The sequence below is a fragment of the Phalacrocorax aristotelis genome, chromosome 8, assembly GCF_949628215.1.
Source record: "Phalacrocorax aristotelis chromosome 8, bGulAri2.1, whole genome shotgun sequence".
Classification (NCBI taxonomy): domain Eukaryota; kingdom Metazoa; phylum Chordata; class Aves; order Suliformes; family Phalacrocoracidae; genus Phalacrocorax; species Phalacrocorax aristotelis.
The window spans coordinates 41,301,675-41,325,832 of record NC_134283.1 but is presented as its reverse complement, the minus strand read 5'-3'; the positions used below and the strand labels follow the sequence as shown (position 1 = coordinate 41,325,832).

General features: G+C 46.8%; 1 protein-coding gene across 4 annotated transcripts in view; it reads left to right on the top strand.

Annotated features, from left to right (window-relative positions):
- Positions 1-15,197: 15,197 nt before the first annotated feature.
- The window catches only part of MYOT (myotilin), a 35,124-nt gene continuing 26,163 nt past the window's right edge, over positions 15,198-24,158 (top strand). For 2 of the 4 annotated variants that reach the window (XM_075102855.1, XM_075102853.1), the window contains exon 1: positions 15,202-15,423. The gene's annotated coding sequence lies outside the window, so the exon portion shown is untranslated. Of the gene's footprint in view, positions 15,424-24,158 lie in introns of all 4 variants that reach the window. The other 2 variants (XM_075102854.1, XM_075102856.1) reach the window with 2 other exon arrangements.

The window sequence follows — 24,158 nt, the reverse complement described above, 5'->3', positions numbered from 1 at the left end:
TGCTGACCACACTATAGACCTTTTTTGCTGGTAGTCGAGCCAGCATTATGCCATGCACGCTTCAGATGATCCCAGTTAGTCCCTTCATAATACAGGTTCACACACTTTGCTTTCCCTCACCCAATTCCTTAGACCTATTTTCACCCACATTGCTCTCTCTCCTGCTCTTCTTGCAAACCCATGTGCCTGGATTTGAATATGCTTTGGCTCTGGCATTGCTTATCCAGCTGGAGAGAAAGCAAACCTATACCCTAGGCAACTAAATGAGTCTCTTACTTCTTGAAAGCCTCATTTTGCCATTTACCCGACATCCACCATCAGCGCAAGGTGCCACTTCTGCAGCACAAGCAGACCTCCCGAGGGCTGGCCGGTCCTGTGCCCACCACCCTGCACCCAGGCCTCTGGGCACGGCTTCCAGCCAAAGTCTGGTGGAAAAACAGGTACTGATGACTCTTTCACATCCAAAGTTGCCCACATCCCAGTGTCAGCTTTAGGTAACACTAAAAATAAAATAACAGTTTACCTAAAAAACATTAATTTCTCCATAAATTGCTGGATTTCTAGTTAATAGACCTCTAAGGATCTTTTTTTTGGTAGACCAAACACTCCTTTCAAAGCAAGTGATTAGGGTCGATATAAAACCCAACCATTTTACTCCACTTTTCAGCGTTTAGGTTAATCTACGAATTAGTTTTAACATCTCAGCAGCCATCCTCCTGCAGAAACAAACACTTAGCAGTCCTAGTCAAAGAGCCGTGAAAGGCTTCAGTGTTCCCAGGGGTGACAGAAGTACAAAGGATATCTCCTTTGCACAGCGAGTAACCATCTTCAATCCCCACAGCTGTAGCAAAGACAGACATCTGGCTCACCTAGCACTGACTTCAGCACACCGAGAACACCATGAATGAATCAGTTGGCATGTAGGATCAAAGGTAGGAAATGTGTCATTATCTGGGACTGTTACAGAGGGAGGAAGGTTTTATCCAGGCTGAGTTTCCAAAATACACAGAGGAAATGGATTACTCCCGTCTCAAAGCTCATCACCCATTTCCAGCTACACCAGGACAAGAAGCCCTCCAGTGCTCAGCTTGCTTTACCTGGACTTTCAGTTTCCCTCTCCTTCCCCCTACCACCCCTTTACCTACTGGGAAAGAGAAAAGATGATATTTCCCACCATATCTAGCAAGAACACCTACATGACACAACTGCTTCCCCGCTCCTTGGGCACCATTAAGCAAGCCAAGGGCTTTTTACCAGCAAAATTGCTGAGTACTGGGCTACAAAATACCAGGCTCATCCTTTTGCTTTCCTGGAGATTTTGGTGGTATTAGGATTTCCACAGCACACCTGACACGCTCCAGAAATAAAGATTTCTCAAACATACAAAAGGAAGTAGTCCCAGGAACAGCAATACCCCAGCTGATGCACCGCCACGACCGCATTCTCCCGCAGACCTAACACACTTCAGTTAAACGCATGCAGGGCTTGCGTTCTTATCATTCTCCTGGAGCCAAGTTCAAGGCTGCTTTTCCTTGTCTGCTGTTTACTCTACATAAGTGCCAAATGGCATTAACATGAAGGCTCCCTGAAACTCCATCTCACTAACATTTAAAAATATGCTATTGATTGGTGTCTGTCTCGTGCCAGGACTCGTCAGGAGGCTGCTGTGAAGGACAGGCGACTGAAGCGGGGCACTCTTCGGAGGTGTTCTGCATGAGAAGGGGAAGGTTCAGAGCGCTCAGCAGCTTACTACAGCTCCCCAAGGAGTACGTACACTTTGGTAACTGAGATGATGCCAGTTTCCCAAGCCAGATGGCCGATTCATCTGATATTATAGAGCACACAGCCAGACTAAAGCTGTTTGTCATGCTTCATTACACAGCCTACTTCCATGTCTAGTTGAATATCTTCAGATCTTCTGGAGAAAAAGAGTAAAAACCAAAAAAAAAAACTGTCAGAAGATGCAGGTACAGCAATGCCCTTGTTAAAAACTGTCTTGAACCTTCCTAAGGAAATCAATATACTTCCAATGCGATAGACAACTTTTCCCAGGAAACTATCTTCAAATAATTCCAAAGTGTGGAGTTGTTGGCTGTCACCAAGAAAAGACATTTGGAGGACAACTGCCTCATTTCAAGTGTAATGAAAGGTCAGGACAAACTCAGCAATAAATCTGTGCCCAGGTCTATGTACTCTGCTTTGATTCCCACAGAGCAGCAGCATGTGTTTCTTCAGGCAGCTGGGAGGACCAGCGATCCCTTTCTGCAGGTGCCTGGGAGCACTGCAACGCTTCCTGCATGAGCTCCGTGTCAACTCTTCTTCCCACGCAACCCAGACCTCTCGGTTTGCCAATTTACCACACCTTACACTGACACTGACACTACTATCAAATATAGTGAAAGCATTCGGACACTGTATTATCAACTGATTTATACAGCTGCATTTAGACAAAAGCCTAAGAGAATCCAAACCTGCTGAACTTCATGCATGAACTGCCTGAGCTGTCTGTCAGGTTCCACTGTCACACCTGCCATTCTGCTAGTAAATCTGCAACTTCCACATATTTTTGTCCTGGTGGCCTCCATGTCAATATGCAGAGCCTGAATCTATGGAACTATCAGATTTTTTTCTTTGCTCAGTTCTGAAGAGAAGGAAGAAAAAAATAAACAAAATTCTGTGCCCACCTCATTCTTTTAGTGTATTGACTTTTTGTCTTTTTACCTCTGGAGACCAGGGTTAAACTTCCAATTCAGTCACAGGTCACCGGGCTCGATGGAATTGCTTCAGTCCCTAATAATTATTTGTTCACATCATCAAACTACTATCGCACAGTCTGTCACTATTAGCCATTACTGTTTGGCCAAGGCAGCAGGTTGTAGTGGTCACTCCTGAAGTACAGGCTGGGTTAGGCAAGTGAGATAACAGAGCAACTACCTGCACAAAGCACACCTTTAGCTTTTTCTTTTGAAGAAGAACCAAGTCAACACAAAGTTTAAGAGGAGTGGTTATTTTATTGGCATATTTCCTGCTAGAGTTTTATGGGTACAAACTGTTTTTTGCATTGGAGAAAATCAAAGCAGTATTAGGCTTAGACTGTATCTAATTAATTTTTCACACTAAAAACCTTACCAATGCCTGTACGTGGTACGTGGCCATTTAGAAAGCAGAAGGCACCAGTTAGAAAAAAAACCCAAACCCTCAGCTTTGTTCACTGAGACCCCTTTTTACCTACGGCCTTGCTAGTTAAATTGTATTATATACCTTTGACCAGGGCACTCATTTAAGAGAAGCAAGAGAAACTTCATGATTTTAATGCATCCATTTCCCTAGCCTTCAGAGTTATTCTTTCCCATTCAAGCCCAGACCCTCCAGAGTAAAATACAGGAGCACAGAATATCAGCCTCTGAGTTACCTTTTGCTAGGTCAAAAGATCTTTGGGTCATCTTCATCATCATCTAACTTGGGGCCACTGAGAAAGATGCACAGGGAAAACTAGAGTCTGGGTCTGCTGTGGTTCCCATTGTCACCTTCAAAGTAGAGTTTGCTAACTGGCAAAGGAAGAGCATCCCCACCAGGAGAGCTGAGCAAGGGGCAGGGTGCGCTGCCGAATCCAGCACCACCGCAGTCAGGCCCCGTGTTTGTCAGTGCTAGTGCAGAGGAGCAAAGCCCCCGTCTCCCTTCTGCGCAGGTGAAGCTTGGGCTTACATAAAGAGTGCAAAGGCACTTCTGTCCTGCTTATGCCAGGCTACCCGCTGGCTAACATTTGCCAGAATGTCATGGGGAAAGGAAAAAAAGTGCTCCTTAATTATAGTCCTTCTGTTGTTCGACTCAGGGGTTTTATTAAAAGGGAAAAAGCACAGAGAGCAGCTAATCAGCTGCTCCTAACAAATGAAGTTCTGGAGATTGATATTTTCAAGCAATTAGCAGTGCAAACACACATTTTCACAACTCAAAATCTTTGCATTTTTATCCAACAGCTATTTTCATTAACCAAGAACGGATCAGAGAGGGACAATTAACAGCCAATACTAGCATCAAATACTAACGGCTTTATTACCACAGCACACAGATTTAAAAAACCGATACTGCAGATTTGTTTCCATAGTCCTGAGAGCTGCATAGGTTCCATATGCAGCTTTAATTAGAAGCCAGAGCTGTTGCTGTACCTTTGCACACATGATTCTTTCATGACAACACATCACCTGCTGGACAAAATGCCATTCCGCTTTGGACAAGCCATTCACCATCTCCAGCAGCATTTAGCACTTCGCTCCCATACTCGAGTTAGAAGCTCTAATGACAGAGCAGAGCAGCTGCCAGCAACTTATGGGCTGAAATAGGAACTGGAATAGCTTACAGACAGATGATATACCCTGAAGGGAGCTAACAATAGGCATGGTGGCATCAGACAGGATATATGTTTGCTGTGCTTCTTTCCATACCTGCAACTCCCTCAAGGCACTGAGAACTTGCAGCCGACCGTACTGCTGGGATCAGGAGCACTGCCTGCTCAGCACTCACACAATACACATCCAGGTAAAGCCAAGCCACAAAAATTACAGTCAGAGAACCTGTTGTATAGATCACTAACTAGATTTAGTTTAAACCTCTGAAAAGGACAGCTTTAACAAAATCATCATTTGTCTAACACTTGTCTAATTTTCTGAAGGCAAAAGTCATTCGAGTTTCACCAGTGACTTAATACCTTTCTGAGCAATAGACTAGGTGGGGAAAATTTCTTTGCTCCCCCAAACAATTAGCACATCCTCACCCCCCTGGCCCCACATACGTTGGTGACAGGGGATGTATTTTTTCCCCATGAGCTCTTTTTACCAGCCACATCCAAGAGAACAGGCTGGATGAGCTTTGCTGCCTACAACTTGAAGAGAAAACACACGGGGATTTTCCTTCTCCCAGACATGAGGTTCCATGACATTCTCAAACACCAGTGCAAAATCCCTTGGGTGGCAGCAAATTGCCATTTGTCAGAGCAGGTGAGAAATGCATGTGTGCAGCTAAACACAGCGGCATGCAAAGCAGCTACGCTGGGCAGTGAGAGACTCTCAAGCCGTGCATCGTATTGCCGAGTGGAAACTGCAGACAAGGAGAGGCTGGCTGGGCTCTCACCCCCGGGAAGCGGCATCCTGTGTGCCCCATGGCTTCTCCTCACACAGCACAGCCCGGATCACCCTCCCTGCCACGCAACACCCCGCTGGCACCTCTCCACTGAAACCTTGGTCCTGCCACGCTGGCAGATGTGACTTCAGACTCCAAAGACTGATGGGAAGGTCGCAGCTGGACAGTGGGCCGGCAGGACCCCTGCCCACACTGTAGCAAAGACTTTCACAGGCTTCCAGGGGAATAAAAATGTCCCTAACTCACATTGGAGGGAGACGTTTTCCACAGTGAAGAAAATTACATTTAGACTGTGAATACGTCAGCTCCCAGCAGCTGGAGGGAGAGGAGAAGAGGAGCTGATGCTTTTATTTCATTCTCACCAAAGCAACCATAGTCTTGCTTAACTCAGACAGAGCTCATGGCAGGTTTCAGATTCTATTCCTTCAACCTCTTATGGCTTCGAGAGATGCAGCATTAATGCCCTCCCACTTTCACCCACTGTGCTTTCATTACAGAGCACCACGGGGTATTCACTTACACCGATGACTGGAGCTTCACAGTTTTCCTGCAAACAGCATGATTTTTCCTCTAGTGAAATGTCATCATTTACAATTAGTGCAGTTGTGCAGGAAACTGTTAACTGAACCTGCAGTTAAAAATTACAATTAACTGTTGGTGATAGGAGAGGCATGGATTAAAGCACTGACACAGATCCATATAAACTATTCTTCAGCAGACATTTCATGCTATATCCGCAAACCCAGCCTTTTCATTGCACTGCTTTTCATCCAGTCCTGCACAGTGATCAGAGCAGGTTAGTGGGACCAAGGCAGAATACAACTATATGGGTTTGTCCCTGCTCAAGATTTGGGGCCCCTAGGTCATCTTCCTAGGCCTCCAGGATGAGCCAGCCTTCTAGTGATCAGTGAATTATTTCCAGTCTCGACACCATGTTTGTTTTTCCTCTCCTGACTGCCTGCACAGGCAGCTCTTGGACCAAAATTTCACTCCCAAGAGAAGTTTTGCCCAGTGCAGAGCAGCTGGAAAGCCACCTAATGTTGCTTCCTAAGAATTGCTCTCCTGAAGAGAAATCTACTGCCTGGTTTAGGTAGGGCTGGCACAAAATCCCATCCGCTCCAACCTCCACTTTCTGGCCCGTGGCACTGACGGTGGAAGCAAGCGCTGGCAATAGCCGTGTGATAGTTTTCTGGACCCTGAATGACACTAGATGTTGGTGCAATGCATCCAGTCAGGGATGTTCCTCCTTTCCCTTATGCAGCTTTAAAATCATAGAAGTATCAATTAATACATACAGGACCTGAAAGTAAAGGCTGGTTCCTCATGCATACACAGGCTCAGAGACAATCTCACTGCAGTTCTCAGTAGAATTAAATCATACACAGTGGGCGCATCCTGTTATCAAGATATGAGAAGGAATGCATTACATAAATATGCATTTATCATAGGGAGTGGAACAGCTGAGACCAATTTTCATTTTTGCTTCTGTACTTAGATATGCTTTGTAGATATATTCCTTCAGCAAATGGTTCAATCCATCACAATTAAAGTAACACAGTGTAATCTTTCCTTTGATTTAATTGTTCCCCTTCTGCCAGATATACAAGTTCAAAATACATTCAAAGTAATATTTAAAATAGAAAGATCATTTTCAAAATTAGCACAAATCTCCTAATGGGTTCAGAATTACATGCTGGGAGTCTTGCAATGCATTGATTCTTGGTACTTAATTTTAAAAGATTTCCAAAGTATGCCAGCATGAATCTGAGTTGATATTTCCCAGGAAACTCTAATGTACTTGGGTACTCAAACCCCTCAGAAGATCAATCTGCTTTCCTGCGTGCTGCTGCAAACGCTCTCCCTCCTTCACATGCTCAGAGCAGAGCTGCCCCTCTCGGATCCAGGACGGTGCCCACAGCCCACGGGAGGAGCAAGCCCTGCCTCCTCGCAAGGCTGCAGCCCACATCATCCACACCTCATAGCTTACATAGCTCAGGAGCAAAGCCATGAGGAAGGTCACGAACACAAGATCAGAACGAGAGATGCATGGAAAGACACCAAGCAGAAACCCCGATGGTGTCTGTTTCTTCGACAGAAACACTCAGGGAGAGGCAACGGCCGCTATGAGGCCAGGCCACATGCCCCAGCAGCTTTGCTCACTGCTAGCTCGGGCAGATTTGACCTGACAGCTTAAAAGCTTTTAATAATATTTCCATAAGCTTGCCCAAGGTAAAGCATATGTACATACAGATATGCTTGTTAAATAGCAAACGAGAGCTATGCTCAGAGCTTTTGCACTCTCCTGTAACCAAGAGACAAGGGACGAAGAGCAATTCAACAGCACCCGATTAATGAATGTGACTTCTTCTGTCCTTTCCTTCTATCTTCCATCTCCCGACTTTGTTTTTAATTCCCCTCCTTTGCTGTACCTCCTGAGTGTTTAATTTCAGTTCCAGGATCCGCAGTGGAGAAATGCCAGTGCTGATGCTTCTTAGGTGAAGAACTGAGGACTTCTGAGCGCAAGGCAGCCCGACACTCTCAGCAGGGACACCAAGTGCTGGAGTGCAACACATGGTGCCCCTGCCGAGATCCCCAGATTGCAGAGCCACTGGCAAGAATTTTAATGGAAATGGCAGACACCATCACTGGAAAGATTTAAATCCTCATTAGCTTTTGAAGCAGGGTTTTATACAAGCAGAAGTGCTGTTGTTTCAGGAACCCTTGCTCAATAAATGATTCAAAGGAAACAATTACCGAAGTCAAGCTGTAAGTGTCCACGTTATGCTGAAGCACTTGCCCTTCCTCAGCACAGCCATCCTAGAGCTATCTACTACTTAGCAAGACAAAGGAATCTAAAATAATCAGCACGGTTAAACCCTTACTGTAGGTGTGCAGCAGGACCTGAAAAATAGCCTCAGAAAAGAAACCGGTGTTGAAAGGAGAAAAAACTCACAAGTTTATTTTCCTTTTTAAAGTGTCTGTGCCTGGCAAGCAGCAAGCAGTGTGCAAGCACGCACGATGAGCTTCAGAAGGTCAGGATGGGAGCCAAAATCAGTAACACCCTACCAGCTCAGTGTCCCCCCAGCTGGGTTTGCACAGAAAGCAATGCTGCTCTGTCCCAGGCCGGCTTGGGTATTTCCATATCGCGCTGCATCAGCCAGTACAAACCTATCCCAGAGGTCACGAGCGCTGCTGCACATCACCTATGAGCATAAGCTGGGGAGGATAGGGTCCTTATTCTCCTTCCCACCCAGGTGGGCTGGAGCAGGGAACAGCCTTCATCCCAAACCTCTCACTTTCCTTCTCCTCCACACACTGAACAACGCAAGTGAGGCAGGACGGCGAGGCAGAAGCGGACACTCAGCAGACAGAAAACTGGCTATTTTCAGCACACAGCAACAGGCAGCAACTTGCCGAGTGCAAACTGCGGCTTTTGGAGTTGTTCTCCACCCCAAACTGGTGTCAGCGGAGGAGCGAGCTGACCAGCTGTGCACCGATGGATCAAAAGGCCTGTGTCTCTCCTGCTTCACATACGAACCGAGGACCGTTCTGCATGGAACCACCGAATATGCTTATTTACACCAGTGTTGCAGAATCCAGACCCTTTGTCTCCAGATACAGACTTACTTCTTGTAGCCACTCTATGCAAAATAAAAATTGCCTAATTCCTTACTTATATGCTCATAATACAGCAGAACTCATATTCTAATTTTTCACGTATATACATACTAGTATTAGTCTATCGCACCTGGAGACTTGGAGCTAAATGCGATGCGTGTTTAAATCAATGAAAGATTTTTCCCTCTTCTTCAATAGAATTATGTGAGACTCAATATCAAGATCCAATTGCATTGTGATAGTGACTGTTAGTAGGATGCATATTAGTGCGTTCAGCAAAACATAACATTATATCGAATCCTGTTAGAATAGAGCCTTATCAAAGAAATGATTGATGGGAAATATGTTGCCCAAAAATAACCCCAGTGTTTGCTCGTGGCAGACACCCAAAGGATATCTTTGAGCCACAGCTCCTATCTTTGCCAGGTGAAAAACCTCTAAAAGAGCCTCCTTTTTTTTGCCCATTTAAATTTTACATATGAAATTTAAAAAATGGCAATATATTTATTATTTTCTACAACACGCAGACAACATAAACAAAGCAAATTAGCGATGTTAGAGCAAACTAACAGACTCTGTGCAGCAGAGTTTGATGCTCATTTAGACTGCGGAAATAAGCAGGGACAGGAATCCTCCTGAAATACAAGGTGGACACAAGGAACCATCTATATGCTTTGAGCTGCCAGACAACTAAAGGCACGCCATGGTGATTATAACTTTGCGAGGACTTTAACTACAATTTCTTCCACTTGTTCATGTAATCACAGCTTACAACTTTCTAATATCCAAAGCCTGACAAGCTTTTTCTATGCTCCTACCGCCTCCAAGCCATACAAGTAATGAAGAAGCAATGACATTTACAGCGGGTGAGAATAATGTGTCTGTTGAACACAGGGTTGTAATGACGTAAAGGTAGGGGCTGCAGTTAAAACCCAGTCACACAGAAGGACAGGCTGCTAGGTCAGGTTAAAATAGGGGCTAAAATACCTGGCCATTGCCATGACACCCCCGCCCATGGTCTTGGCCAGGGGAGCTGACACACAGCTCATCCCACCCTGCGAGTTCACCAAGCTGCCGCCGGTCCCAGTCCCCAAGGGTGGCTGGCCCGGGCCCACCTGGGTGGGAAGGAGCTCTGTCCCACCCGTCAGCCACGAAGCAGAAACCAGATCTTGTGTGTGTTTGTTTGTTTGTTTGGCTACAAATCCCTGCAGGAGGCACCCAAGATAGGGAGAAGAATTACAGGATGAATTACAGCCACCAGCTGCCTATAAAGTTGCTTATATAAGAAAGTAATAACAAAAAACCCACCTCTGCTAGAGCCTTAATTTTACAGCTTAAATGCTCAGTCATATTTCATCTGTTCAGTTGTAAGATGTTCTGCTGAAGTTACTTGTAGTTTGCCTGAACAGGCACAGAGTGCTGGTGCCATCTGCCGTTTGCTGGGTACTGGCAGGCAAGGACAGGCAAATCAAGTAATAGCATAACAAAAGAAAATTACATGATAAATTAATATCTGGCATAAATAAAAATCCTGCAGATGTCTGAGGGTCTCCTGTGGCAGTTTAGGGATAAACAGGGTTTTAGACAAGATTTATTTCCATGGGAAATATCACAAGCAAATCCTTGCTGACACAGCCCTTAACACCCCATGAAATTAGGCACAATGCCCTTCTAAAAGCAAAGAGCAGGATAAAAACAGAGATAGCCACTTACTTGTAGGGTTGAAGGTACTTTTAGCTTGCTTAGTTACTTTTAGCTCCTCAGCCAGGAGCATGACTCCTGGAGCTCATAAAGCCAGCAGTCCCGAGGAGAACAGCACCAAGCACTTTTCCTAAAAAATTATTTACTATTTAGGACATGCAGAACCAGCTCCACATATGAAAACCAGACAGAAACCCAGCCTGCTTTCATCCAGCTCCTCCACCAAAGGCACCACCAGAGGCTCATGACCTTCACGCTGTTGAGAGCCACCTTCCCACACCACCTCCCGTGGAGCCTTCCTCAGCCACCCTCCTCCTTGCATCCTCCAGCCGGGCCACCCCCGCTTTCGGGACCCCGTCAGCAGGGCAGGAGGTGACAAATCCTGGGGGAAGCAGGGCCTGGGTGCCCTGGCAGGGAAGGTGCTGCCCTGGGACAATGTGGCTGGCCAGCAGCAAGGCTGAGCGCTGGGACATGTCTGCCCAGCACGGGGACAGGGGACCTGCTCCCTCCCTGCCAGAGGTGAGACCATGGCAGCCAGTGACCTGAGGGCCTGGAAACACAACCGCTTGCCCAACCGCCCTTTCAAGGTGTTCAGTTTGCGTCCAGACCTGACACAGAGATGGCAGCTCCCAGGAAACTGGCTTGAGTTTGACAAGGGAGGATATTATTTTGCTGGGGCCCAATTCAGCTGCTTTGTATAAGAATCATTCCAACTGTCCTTCAGGAGAGTTATTCATACTGACAATTGTGCTCTGCCTTAAGCATTTAAGCCTGCTGTCCAGCCAGAAAACAGGTTTCACGCCAGACACCATGCCTCTTCCTACCAATACCAGTCACTGAACGCTGATAAAAGGTGCTGTACCATACCGAGTAGGCAGGTGGAATATTTCTGGCAGAGCACAGACAACATAATTTTTAAATGTCCTTACTTACGGGCATTGAAACCTGCAGACCTGAGGGCCAGAGGTGCTTGTGTGGCCACCAAGAGAGCTGCAGCTGTTGGGATGGCATTCTGAATACGCAGAGGGAGCTTCTGCCAGAGCTAAAAACAGAAAGCCTGGGTGGCGCGAGCAAAGTGCAGGCAATCCACATGCTGCATTTCTTCTGACCATCTCTGGCTAAGGCACGCCAAAAGGAAAACTCTCTGCTTTTAGCTGTTTTCTCTACCTCAGTAAACTGACTCTGTCTCCTAACCACCAAAGGGAAAAGCCAATTGTAAGAACCACTGTCGTGATGGGAAATGGAATGAGAGCTCATAATGAATGCAACCTTTTCTGCTCTAGCAAGTAGGTTGCTTACGGATAGGCCAGGATAAAACATCCCTCTCTGGAAGTATTTCAGCTCTAGCTGGATAAAACCTAGTCCCATATTCACGGGGGAACCTCACATACAATGTTGACATCTCCTGGAGCTGTATCATGATGCAGGCTGCAGAGGTTTGTTAGGGCTCAACTTGAGGGCACATCAGTACACTATCTCTGTAGATATCAGGGTAAATGTCCTACCCAGGACTGGCAAACATCCAACAATGTTTGCTGCTCCTCAAATTGCCTATAGATAGGTCTGTATAGCCCAGACTGGCACAGGTTTAAGTTACAGTGGAAAATATATTAGATATGTCAAAATGTCTGAAGTTAAACCCAAGGGAATGCTGTCAGAAAGCACAGCTGTAAGATCATCCAATAAGCGGATGCCTCAAGGCATCATATAGTAACATTTCTATTGCAACACTGTGAGTGAACTTTAACTTGAGGCTAGTCAGACTCCCCACGAAAACGCTGCTCCTGGGATTCTGCATGCGGAGAGGAGGCAGGCACCTCTGCTAAGCTGCTCTCAGAAGTTAACACCGACAGATGACTGAGGACGCCTGCCAGCAATGCCAGCTTTGTTACGTAATAACGCTGTTCCAAATTACTCACGCTCATTTGCAATCCTTTTCTACCACACTTACTCAACCCCCTTGGAAGTCTGCAAACATGTGCCAGCATAATTTAGAAAAGTATTAGCCTAATGGTGATGTCACCAGAGAGGATCTGAATTTACACCAAGATATCCGTGATAAGCATCTAGGCTAAAACTACTGATCTGTCTGGCTCAGTGAGAACATCAGATCTTCAGCGGAACGACTAGTAACGGCAGGAGAAAGGTCAAATGTGTCCCGTTGTCCAAACACAGCCCTCACATAAACCTGCATTGCTCCTCTGAAGCAATGAAGTACTGAACAGTACCAATCCGAATTTGGAGCTGGAGCAGTGTACTATCAAAGATGGAGGCAGCCAAACAACTGCTGGTTTCAGACAGGCTTGGTTAAGTTTAATCAGCGAGGCTTGGCCGAGTCTACTGGTGAGTCTAGTTTCAGACAGGTTTGACTAAGTGTAATTTGCCAAACTTGGCTGAGTCTACCGGTGTTTACCACCCACTTGGAGACCTCAGTGGTGAGAAGATAGGGAGGCCTTGGGGTGCCTCCCAGCACACACACCCACAGCCCCTCCACTGCCTTTGGACCACAGGCAGGCTGTGACACCTTCTGGCAATGACACCTCTGTTGCCTTAAACCTCCCCAAGTTTCTCCTCCTCTGTTCACAGATGAGGACTTTTAACTTGCAGTCATGTTCATTGCACTTCGCTGAGGACCTCTTAGAGGAAGAGCCCTGACTATTACCAGCAGGGGGTACCGCCACCTTCAAGCATGTGCCACAGGCAGATGCAGAAGACTGTCCTTGCTCAGCATCCTGTCTTCCAGCAGCTAGCCTCAACCAGCCTCTGATTACCGGAGGTAAATCAATCTTTGAGAAAGACCAGCCGGGGCCTGCCAGGCTACCTGGAGCTACTCTTTCTCCTGAAATTCATAGCAAGCTCCCTCCCTATCCCAAGCTCCACTGTGACATGAATACCAGCTTACGCTCAGCTTCTTCACGCAAGAGTGGGAAGATGCGCTGGATCTCCTCACAGAAGTGAGAGGTTTCTGCCTGAACTCCAACCCAACCGTAAGAATTCATTCAATTCTTACTGTCAAAACTACCCTAGACACCAACTTACAAGTGAAGATACCTACTTTCTCCATGGGGCAGGTCCAGTCATTTTGACACCAAGACTATTTGTTACCCACATCCCACCATTCAGAAATCCTTTTTGGAAAAATAATTAAAAAAAATAATAAAATCACTACTCATCTGTCTCAGAGTTTGATGTGGTATAAATTGAAGTGTCATTTCAGAAGCCCCTGACAAAGCCCTTCAGGAAGAAGGGCCCCAGCATTTGTGGCCTTTGCGCCAGCTGCTTTTCCATTTTGGGAAGGGTCTAAGATGGCTGGAATAACCAGTCTCTTCCCACCACCCCTGCATTCAAGCCAGTGTCAAAAGTTCATCTGAATTACGCCATCAAGAGGTGAAAAACAGTTTAAATGTCTAGCTAGAGGATCCAAGTAAATCCCATTGACTTGCAGCAGAATTTCTTGTCCACAGGAGGGGGAGACCAGTGCTCCTGGAGGTCAAGGCCTCTTCCTCAGAGGTCTTCAAGCACAGATGAGCACCAGAGAGGCAAGAGATAGCCAGAGGAAGCGGGTGCAAGCAGGTGCAGCTCCCAGAGTCTGTGCTGGAGGGCAGGATCCACCCGTCCTCGGGCTCAGATGGCCTTGATACAATTTGCAGTGACACAAAAAAACAGTGCGGCCATTAATAACAGTGCCAGGAGAGATCCTTTAGCCAAAAGTAAATTATACCTTTTCTCACAGCTTCTGGGACTCAGCATGAATGAAGCAGGCAGGTAACTGGAAAAATTTGTGCTTGCAGGAAACCCAACTGCAAGTCATAGTTTCAAACTGGGAATTGGGAGAAGACCTCCAGAACCCCACAAAAGGTAACTAATTCAGTGTACATTAGACTGCTGGGCAGGGCTTTGCAAAGCAGCTGGGTTATTTTCATGGACACAAAATTGATGAAAGCTGACAATGCCAAGACCGAACAGTACAACACCCCTTTGGCCTTCGGCTGTGGAAGTACACTGCTATGGTAGAAGACAAGATCAAATTTGTTTATAGACACTTTCAGAGTGACGGGCAGATTTGCTTGGGGATCTCTCCTCCTACCCTTTACGCATCTACACAAAGCAAATTCCCCCCAAAAGGCTGTTAAATAGCATTTTGGAGCACAGGAATTTCCAGTAAACTTGCTGCATTAACACTGGGCACAGACACGATCCTGCATTTCAGAAATGCCCTCACTGCAGATCCTCCCACACACAACTTACGCTGAATAACACACCTTGCTTGAATTTTATGCACATAATGGCACCATTCTTCCGCATCATGGGGACATTACTGCCACTCCCACGAGCTTTACACAGCTCTGCTGCCAAGTCTGGAGGATGCTAATGTGAAAGTGTTCAAGTCAGGAAGATGTACGCTGGCTCCACCAAACCCAAGCTGTCCCCCTGCATTCCTCAGCATTTGGGGAGAAGGGAGAAGCTCAGGTTTTCTTTGTATCCCAAGTGAATAGGAAATTTTTTACATTCCAGATCTGTATAAGAGAGTCCTGTTTCTAATGAAGTTTTGCTACACTTCTCTTTCTTGGCTCTCTTTCAATGCAGAGAGTCACAATCGACCTGAGCTGGCATCTTTCCAGCTCTCAGGACTGCTAGCATGATAAATTATACGCAGCTACAGATCTGGCCACCGTTGTATCTCGCAACAGTGGGCCTCTTTTGTTCCAGCTAATGGTGCCACTCTGTTGAGTTTCAAACAGGCTGGAGAGAATAAATTGCTGCAGTTTATTCCCATACAGCTGACATTCCCGCCATGCCATCACTCACAAGCAGGGATCTGAACATTAGAAATGTAACCCACCACCCCTGACAGCCTTCAGTCCTTGGAGGGGAGTTGGCGGGGAGGAGACTTTCCACTTCAAGACTCAGCGCTGACTCGAGCTGCTGGCAGCAAGAGCCCCAAAACCAAACTGATGGCTTAGAGAGGTGAGTAACACTTTAATTTCTAGCATCCTAATCATGTTCTCAGGTTACACGAGGGCTTTTCAGGGGGTGGGGAGGAGAGGCAGGGATATGATTTTTGATTTCAGATAGCAGCGTTCCCCTTTCTGGCATGCTGAGCTCTGCTCTTACCTGTAGGCTTGTCAAGGGTGGTCATTTGAGCATCCTGGCAAACCAGGAGCTCCAACCCCACAGTATGCTTGGCTCAGTCCTCCTGCCCGCATGAGCATCTCTCACCCTCGCACCAAGGAAACCCAGGAAGACTGTGGTTTCCAATGCAAGAGAGGACCCCACTGCCAACCAGAGGGCATCCCAGCTCCACAGCCCATGTACAAGGGGTGAAGCCATGATGAGCTCTGCCCCCTTGAACATCTCGCTTCATTAATGAGGTACTTTGCAAGCAGCCAAACCACCAATACTTCATTCAGTGTCTTGGGCTGAGGGAAGAGGCAAACGGTCCACAAGACACTTAGCTGAGATGCAGGCTCAGTTGTGCGGCAGAGCATCAGCCAGGCTCCACAGCCTCCTCCTAAACATGGCTTAAAGGCAGGTTAAAAAGAAAAGAGAAGGGATAGAGACGCGACAGGGAAGAAAGTGGCCAGAAAACATAATGCATCTTCTTAGTGAGAGTCTTTTCATAGCACTGGGAACTGTGCATAATGGAGGTAACCAGAACCACAGGTGTGGGATTCAGATTTAGTCTTTCACCCTTCCCAGAGCACAGTCTGCTCTGATTCTCTAACAGCACATCATTTGCAGCCAGAAAAGTTCTAACTCAGCAAACTAACTCAAAGCTACCATCATGTGCCACGAAAACCCATACATGGGTATTCCTCTGCAGCAGTCGAGGAGGCAGGACACCCTGTTTGTGCCCCCTGCAACAGGGCAGCAGCAGAGGGTAACCTCAAGCAACAGGCAGAGCCAGGGCAGTAACCTCCTCTTCCCCAGCAGTGCAGGACGCACAGCCTCAGCCCTGTGGCACAATAATCATCTTGCACATTATTTGTGCACTTCATCCAGAGTGTAGTGAAAACAAGGGCCAGGTGTGGATGGGAATTTGGGGCCTCCCAGCTCCAAATGACCAAACAGTTGAGGATCAAGCATTTCCTCTGCAGATCAGGGAATGAGGCGAACCTGAGGGCAGGACCTGCCTCTTGAAAGGAACTTTATTCCCTCTGTTGCCTGGATATCAACTCTTCCTTTTCATGTTTTGCTTTTCAGTTGTATTAATTAGTAGATTTTGGGTATCCTAGAGCTTTGTCCATAACGCCGTGTTATCTCCTAGCGAAATTCCTAGCTGTTGTTGCAAAAGGTAGCAAGAAAATTCAGTGGTGCATTTTCACTGCCTGAGGTAGCAACTTTGTCTATTTACCACAAATACTGTCAACAAGAACTGTAACCTGTCTCTGTTTCTGTTGCTTATTTAACCTATAACATTTGAAATGCATTTACTGACCAGCTCTCTAAACAGAAGCAAACTTTTTTTTTTTGGCAAGGGGGGCAGGCAGACACAAAGCCCTGGCTCTCCTGTGCCTTGCATGCACACATGCCTTCATATTATCATTTCCTAATTTCCAAAGGCTATGGCTGTCAGGGGACAGCCCCTCACCGACTGCCAGGGCTGCTGCAGGCTCCAGTTGCAGCACTAGCTGGAGTTCACATCCGTCCAGACACTGATGCGTTCGGCGCTGAATGCTGGTACGTGAAGTGTTTCCAGAGCACCTGGGTATGCAGTAGGTTAGGCATTTTTGTTTTCCTGAGACTTTCAAGTAATTGAGCAGTAGAACTTGCTTATGGGACACTTGTGGTGTAGTTTAGCAGACATGCTGTCTCTGTCACTCTCTAGAAGACAGAAAATTCAAGCCCTGCTGTATTTTTAGGGTTTTTCTACCTAGGAAGCTTGTGTCTCAGCTGCCAAGACCACAGCAATCCGAGCACCTACTGAGATCACTCCCTAGATATACTCTTGAGCAATTAGCACGACATCTAGTAGATCAAGGGACCACCAGTAGCTTAGGCTCAGACCACTGCTGGCTTTCATTAGATAAACTATTCACCGTAGAAAACCTTTCCACAAGAGGGGAGCGGAAAGAGTATGACCAGAAAACATTTCCACGAGTTGTAAACAGAAACAGGTATGTATAGCATGAAATGTAATATGGGGTGAGAAAAATAAATAAGTCATGCCTCACTTTTCTATTGAAATGGCATTAAAAACTAAGCGTTTGGGCTCTGCACATCTATGGTTATAAAGCTACAGCTCTGATTCATATCAAGTCAAGTGCAAGCTAAAACTGAGCCTGGCTTTCTAGATTGCCTTTGGGTGGAAATGAACATATTTGCTTTAGCGATGCACTCGGGTTACCTGACAGGCCTGCAGATTTGCATGACACCAGCTGCTTCCATATCAAATGCTGTCCACGTAGCTAAAATTAGACCGATCATATTTCCTGGAGGGATTTCGGCTGCACAGCCCACTGTCAGCCTGCGAGTGGTCTCCCCAACAATGAAGAGTTCGCTGCTCGGCATACACCTGGCACACGGTACTTTGTAGAAGCCCAAATGCCATTGCTATTCATTTAAACTAAGCTTTTCTCCTCCTTGGACATAGGGTATGGCACATGTTGCTGTCATAAGAGGTGTTTGTGAGAGCTTAAACAGTCCAGTCTCGATGCTTCCTAGAGACAGAAAATAACCATTAGACCAGGGGTACGTTTATTTTTCATTCAAGAAACATCTGTGCAAGTTACTTAATTTTATGGAATGCTCTTTGTCAGCTCAATCTTCTATGAAATGGCTTGGGTTTTGTAAAATTATTTCCATATAAAAAGCTTCCTTTGACTGTACAGTGATGGCTTAATTTAGGCAACTTGAATAATGACAGTTTTGGGAATTGGCACTTTTAACTGCTTCATAGTCTACGCCCTAGTTCCACAAACATGCATCTAAACTACAGTGTTTAGCAATATTCTGATTAGTTGCACTTTGCATGCGTGATTTATGCTCTGTGTAAAAGCTCTGAAGGTGGCATAGGTTTTTACCATGTTTTACAGCGCAACAGGTAGGTCCCTGTTTTGAGCTTCATGGCAATACTGCAGCATGTGCAATGGGATGACCGTACTCTGACCACTGCAGGTCTTCTAGACTTGGTTCTGTGACACACTGTGGGTCCCAGCAGTTTTGGGTAATTACCATGAACCCCACTGGTATAGACTCAGACTCTCTTTTAGATGCCAACAGCCGCCCCAGCTTCTCTGGTGAAGAGATCAGAGATAGGACCTGGCCTAGACATAGGACTGAGAACAAGCATTTAAGAGACCCCAGCTCTGCCCCACCATACAGTAGCACTCCAGCCTCTTCAAAGAGCCATGGAAGGCCAAAATGACTGAAAAACCCCTCCTTGTGTCAGCATCAGCACCAGCTGCATCCCCCCTGATCCCTCACTGCTCCCCTCGCACCACCCAGCACTAACATCCTACACTAGCATCATTTTAAAACAAGTTACTTGAGATAACTCTGCTGCTCAGTGGCAGCAAAGGGACGAGCCCTGCCCCAGCGCGAGCAGGAGGTGGCCAAAGACCCCGTCCTTTGGATGCTCGCTTCCCAGCTCCCAGGCCTGCCCACCCCATGGAACTGACGCAGCGGTGCGGAGGGAGCCCACCAGCCAGCCAGTGGCTGCCCCTGCGGTTCACATGCCCACCGCAAACCCCTCGGCACCCGGGGGAACCGCACAGCGCTGGCATGCTGCCTCGGGGAAGGCGCCTCTGGTCAGAGCCTCGCACCACCGCCGCGGGAACACGGGGGACGGCTCTCCCCGGCAGCTCAGACAGACACTCCCGTCAGGAGGCGAGTGAGCTGAAAACATCTCCTGGCATGTCAGTGAAACCGGAGATGAGAGAGCTTTAAATAACACTCCCCTGAAGCAAACAGTCTCCAGGAGGATCCTGGGTTTCTTGTTTAATTGTACAAGTTCAGATCTCACCCACTGACTCTGCTCCACTCATGGAAGTGCTGGCAATGCCCATCCTGGGTGTCGGTGGCTTGGCACACTGGAGCAGGGGCAGAGCCCCCAGCAGCAGCTCTGTATGAACGTGTGTCCAGCGTGAGGACAAGACTTCTAGGCCAGAATTCGCTGGGGGCACAGATGTGAGGTGATAAAGTGCAGCGATGAGTAGCCTGGAGGATTATGTGCTGCTACTCCTGTGCGCAGGCTCCCTTGCCTGGGACACAGGCTGGAAGCAGCTCCCTTGGCACTAATGATCAGACAAGGTGCATGGAAATCAGTCACTCACCTCCATTTTCCCTGCAGCCTTCTCCATCACACAGAAGGGCACGGGCAGCTCAGGGGCCTGACGTGCAGCAGGACAAGAGGGCAGGCAGGCTCAGGAGCTTTGGTTCATCTCTGGGTCCACCAGCTTTGATGACATCAGGTTTATATGGCAGAAGCATCAGACTGCCAGTCAGGATGTGCTGTGGGATCCGACAGAAGCTACAGCAGGCACGTGTTGCTTTGTGTAGCACTTTGGAGAAAAATATTATGCAGGGTCTGCAAAAGCTACCCCAGATTCTTATTTGCCTCTGCGTGCAACTTAGCTACTGCTGTCAGTCTATAGACATCCCATTTGAATGTGTTCCCACCTGAGGATATACTTCCTCTTTATTCCTATTCAAAACAATTTAAATCAGCTCAGTAAAAGCAAGAGGCTCTGGGACAGAAAAGGCTCTTTTTCCACTTTGGTAATTAGTAGCATAGTAAAAACATAGCATCCAGCATAGCACAGGATAGCAGTCACAATTCATACAGGCTGTTACAAAAATTCCTTCTTCACGAAGAAGGAGGGACACACGTAACGGGTCTGGTTTGGGGACTGCAGCGATCAGAACACGCTGCGTTCTGCAGAAAGTGCAAACGTAACAGTACAGCCACCGACAGCAGAAACAGCAAGTCATCGCTGGAGCACTGGATAGCAACGCCATGAGTCACACACAGTTACGTGCACTGACCACACAATTCTGATCTTCTCCTAAGCCTGCTGGAATGGCAGATCCACCTCCTTGGAAAGGTGTGCCCCACATGAGGTACCGAGCTGGCTAGACTGCTCTCTCTCCTCTGTGGCCCCATAAACTTCACCCTCCTTATGACTCACAGGAGAGTCATGGTTGTATTCTAGGGTGGAGAAGTTAACTTACTTGCTGGCTGAATAGTGTGATATTTTCTACTTTAAAAAAAGACCATGGCTTTTCTGATGTATTAGGGCTGAGGCGTTGCTTCATTATTCACTGCAGGTATCCATGGGAGAATGGGGAAAGCATCCTCCAGCCATCAGCAGTGAAAGGGAGAGCTGGAATTTGATCCATCCTCTCCTCGCGCACAGCCAGGCTCACACAGGCAGGAGTTGCCGCTGGCTCCTGGCACTGTGTGGCTACAAGGAGGGGAACTGATCGGTCAGATGGCTCACAGATTTGCACCAGACCAGAGCAGCTCAGCGCTGCCCCAGTGCTTCAGCTCTTGATCCAAGCCCTGACAGCACAGAGTTCTTAGGAAGTAGTAATCCATGAGACAGTGAGGCTGTGGGTGCTTCCCCAGAGTTTTCAGGAAAGAACTTTGTCTAGCTTTGTTACTATAAGGCATCCTAACTGCAGAAATAGCAGTTTCCAGGTTCTTGAAATAACACCCTTTCCGTGGCACTGAACACTTGCCCTTAAGGCCTGTGCAACACAAACACCAAAGGTACACACAGCACAGGCAGCAGAGAGCAGGCGGGTCTATCAGGATGCCCAGGGACTCTACTTACATCTGCCTGTACTCTGCAGGTTACAACCATTGGCACCAGAGCCTTCAGGCGCTACTCTCCCTGCAGTCTTCATGTGTCAGGCAGTCTGGGCTCAAAATCCTTCCACATTCCTATAATGCTCTGGCATGCATAGAAGAGGGGTAGGGTTGGGGGTTTTTTATAGGGAAGAAGGGAAGCAAATGACCAGGATCTGTGTTTGACATTAATCTACCTAGTTTAACAAGTATGGAGCCTCAAGTAGAAGCTTAGCATCTCTTAAAATAAGCTCTAGGCATCTTTTAATGTTGGTGCTTAAAGGGGGATTTAGTCACTTGGTTCTAGGAACTCTAGTTTGACTCAAGTGTCCAATATCTGTCGGCAGTTCAGCTGTTATCCAAATAAGGGGAGGGAAAGCCAGGATTTTCCAGCCCCAAGAAACAGCTGTACCCAGAAGAGGCATGTAACACAAGGGATGAAATTAATTCAGTCTCAGCCCTAGTTTGTGAACCGTTCCCAGACGCTGGATGAACAGACGGACTCTCACAGTGGGTCCCACAGGGCTGCATGGAGTGCACCCCGCTAGGCGGCCCCAGAGCCACGCCAGGAGGGACCTCTGCTCTCATCTTAAGGGCTGGATCAGGGGACTTTCAAGGCAATCAAAAGGTGATTTGAAAGGAGAGATATTGAGGCCCTATCTCTTCACACTGCACTTGGAGTGGGACGTGTACCATGAGCAATAACACCCTGAGTATGTGCACCCCTGCCCGCTGCCCATGGACACCAACATCGCACAGATTTCACTGCCACGTGAGCTGTACACAGGGCGTGTTCGCAAACTCTCGCCATCTCATCGGGCACATGGCTTAACTAAATCCAAGATTAAGCTCCCAGCCGCGCTTTTTCCTATACTAAGGCTACTGTTGCCCAAATGCCATTACATTGAGGTTGCTGATGCTCTTTTCTTTGCGACAGTCTGCTCTGTACCACAGACAAACTCATCTTGAACTTGGCAAAGACTTTCAAGCATTGACCATAGCACACGCATTTCAGCAGCCACGCTGTTCTCCATGCTTGAAAGTCTTTGCTAATCTCAGAGTGAGCCTGTCCCTGAAAGCCAGCGTACTTTTCTGCCCTTCCTGAACAGCATGTATGGAAATGCCCACAGGACTTGCACACACCGTTTTTGAGATGCAAATCTAATAGCCTGCCTGCTTGATGGGAGGCATTAAAAACCTAACACATAAAATGAGCCTTTGAAATAGAGCACTTCAGTGCTAGCTACATGCTCTGAAAACATGCTACAAGAAATTGATCTTTGAAATGCACTCAGTGTTCAGCTGCATTTCCACAATTCAGAAAGACTCTCAGCAAGCCTCAAATCCAATCAGGATTCTGCAGTTTCTGTAAATACCTTATCGATGGCTACAATAACCTCTTCCAGCTATTTGCTTATTTTCAGCAATATCTTAGCCGATGCAAACCTGCCCTTCTCCCCACCCAAAGAGCAGTCATTTTAAGAAATCATTCCACAATTTGAAGCTATCACAAATTTCTCTGCAATCTAACCGGTCATCTCAGGATCCTTGGTGCATGGGAAGAGAAACAAATAAAATCTTTTTTTTTCTCACTTCCTACAGAAGTCGTTATTCACACCCCAGGAGCCACCAAGAGAAGCCACTTTCAAATCACATATTCACATCACCAAGTAACTCGCAACTAGAAAGCTCACTACTGAAGTGGTGACAATTCCCCCATTTAGCCATATGGCACAGAAGAAACACAACTCCGGACAGAGCTTTCTCCTGCCCCCTGCCTTTGGGAAAGCCTCATTCGTTGCACTCCTCTGTTCGTATCACTGTTAAGCCCTATAGGGTAGTGCCACAAGATATGCAAGTGTCTAGCATACGCTCCCAAAGCCCGAACACCTCTGTGAAAATGAGTAACGCCACCAGGTACGCGCGGATGGCTTGCAAAATGTAGTGCTTTCAAATTGACTGGAAGTTGTTTTCTAGTATATCTTTTTGAGCCTGTTTTCTAAACAAAAGACATGCTGGTACATTAGTATGATGATGCAGTCTAGGTCTGCCTCATTTCTAAGTGCAAATTTTAAAATCTACTCCTTCCCCCTACACACACTCTTTACAATGCAGTGTATTTCAGATCCAGCAGATGCTCATTTTGTTCCTAAAACAGATTTAAGGGTTTTTCCATGATCTAAACACCTGGCAAGAGGGCTCCTTGCAGCTTTAATACTTTCCTAACCCTGTGTTAAATTTGTCCTAGTGTTGCATATAGCATAATTCTGCAGCCATGTCAACTATTCAGGTAATGCTAGAATGTCATCATTATGGTTTGTGTCAACAGCGTGATCTGCATGTACCTTGTAATCATTCTGGTGTTGGGTTGCAAAGGTCCTTCAACTCTTCATTTGGCTGAGTCTAATTCTGTCCTCTTCACAAAGATCTAGAGTTACACTAAGTAAAGGCTGACATTTACATGAGACACTAGGACTGCTAGAATGACTCACCAAGGTAAAACCTCGGCTATATATTCTTTCAAGGGCGCAAGCTGTACAGCGCCGACATTTCCGCTGACCTGCTGTAGAAAGCCGCTGTGCTTAGCAAGGCAAACACGGACAGAGGGTCACATCACACACGGAGCTCGGCAGGACTCAGGAACAGGATATCAGGAGTCTGAAAACAGATAGTTAAAGAAGCCTGGAGCATCACACATAACTTAAAGAAAAGCAGACACGTCAGAGAGAAAACAGCTATCTCAGAGTGACCTTCCAGTGTTTTCTTGGAAGATGACTTCCTCCTCTCATTTTCACTGCTACGTTGGACGGCCACATATACAGCCTCATACACAAGACAGCTTTGCACTCACACAGAAGCCCACTATTTCAATCATGTGAAACCAATTAGTAGTAGCAGGGCTGGCCAGCAT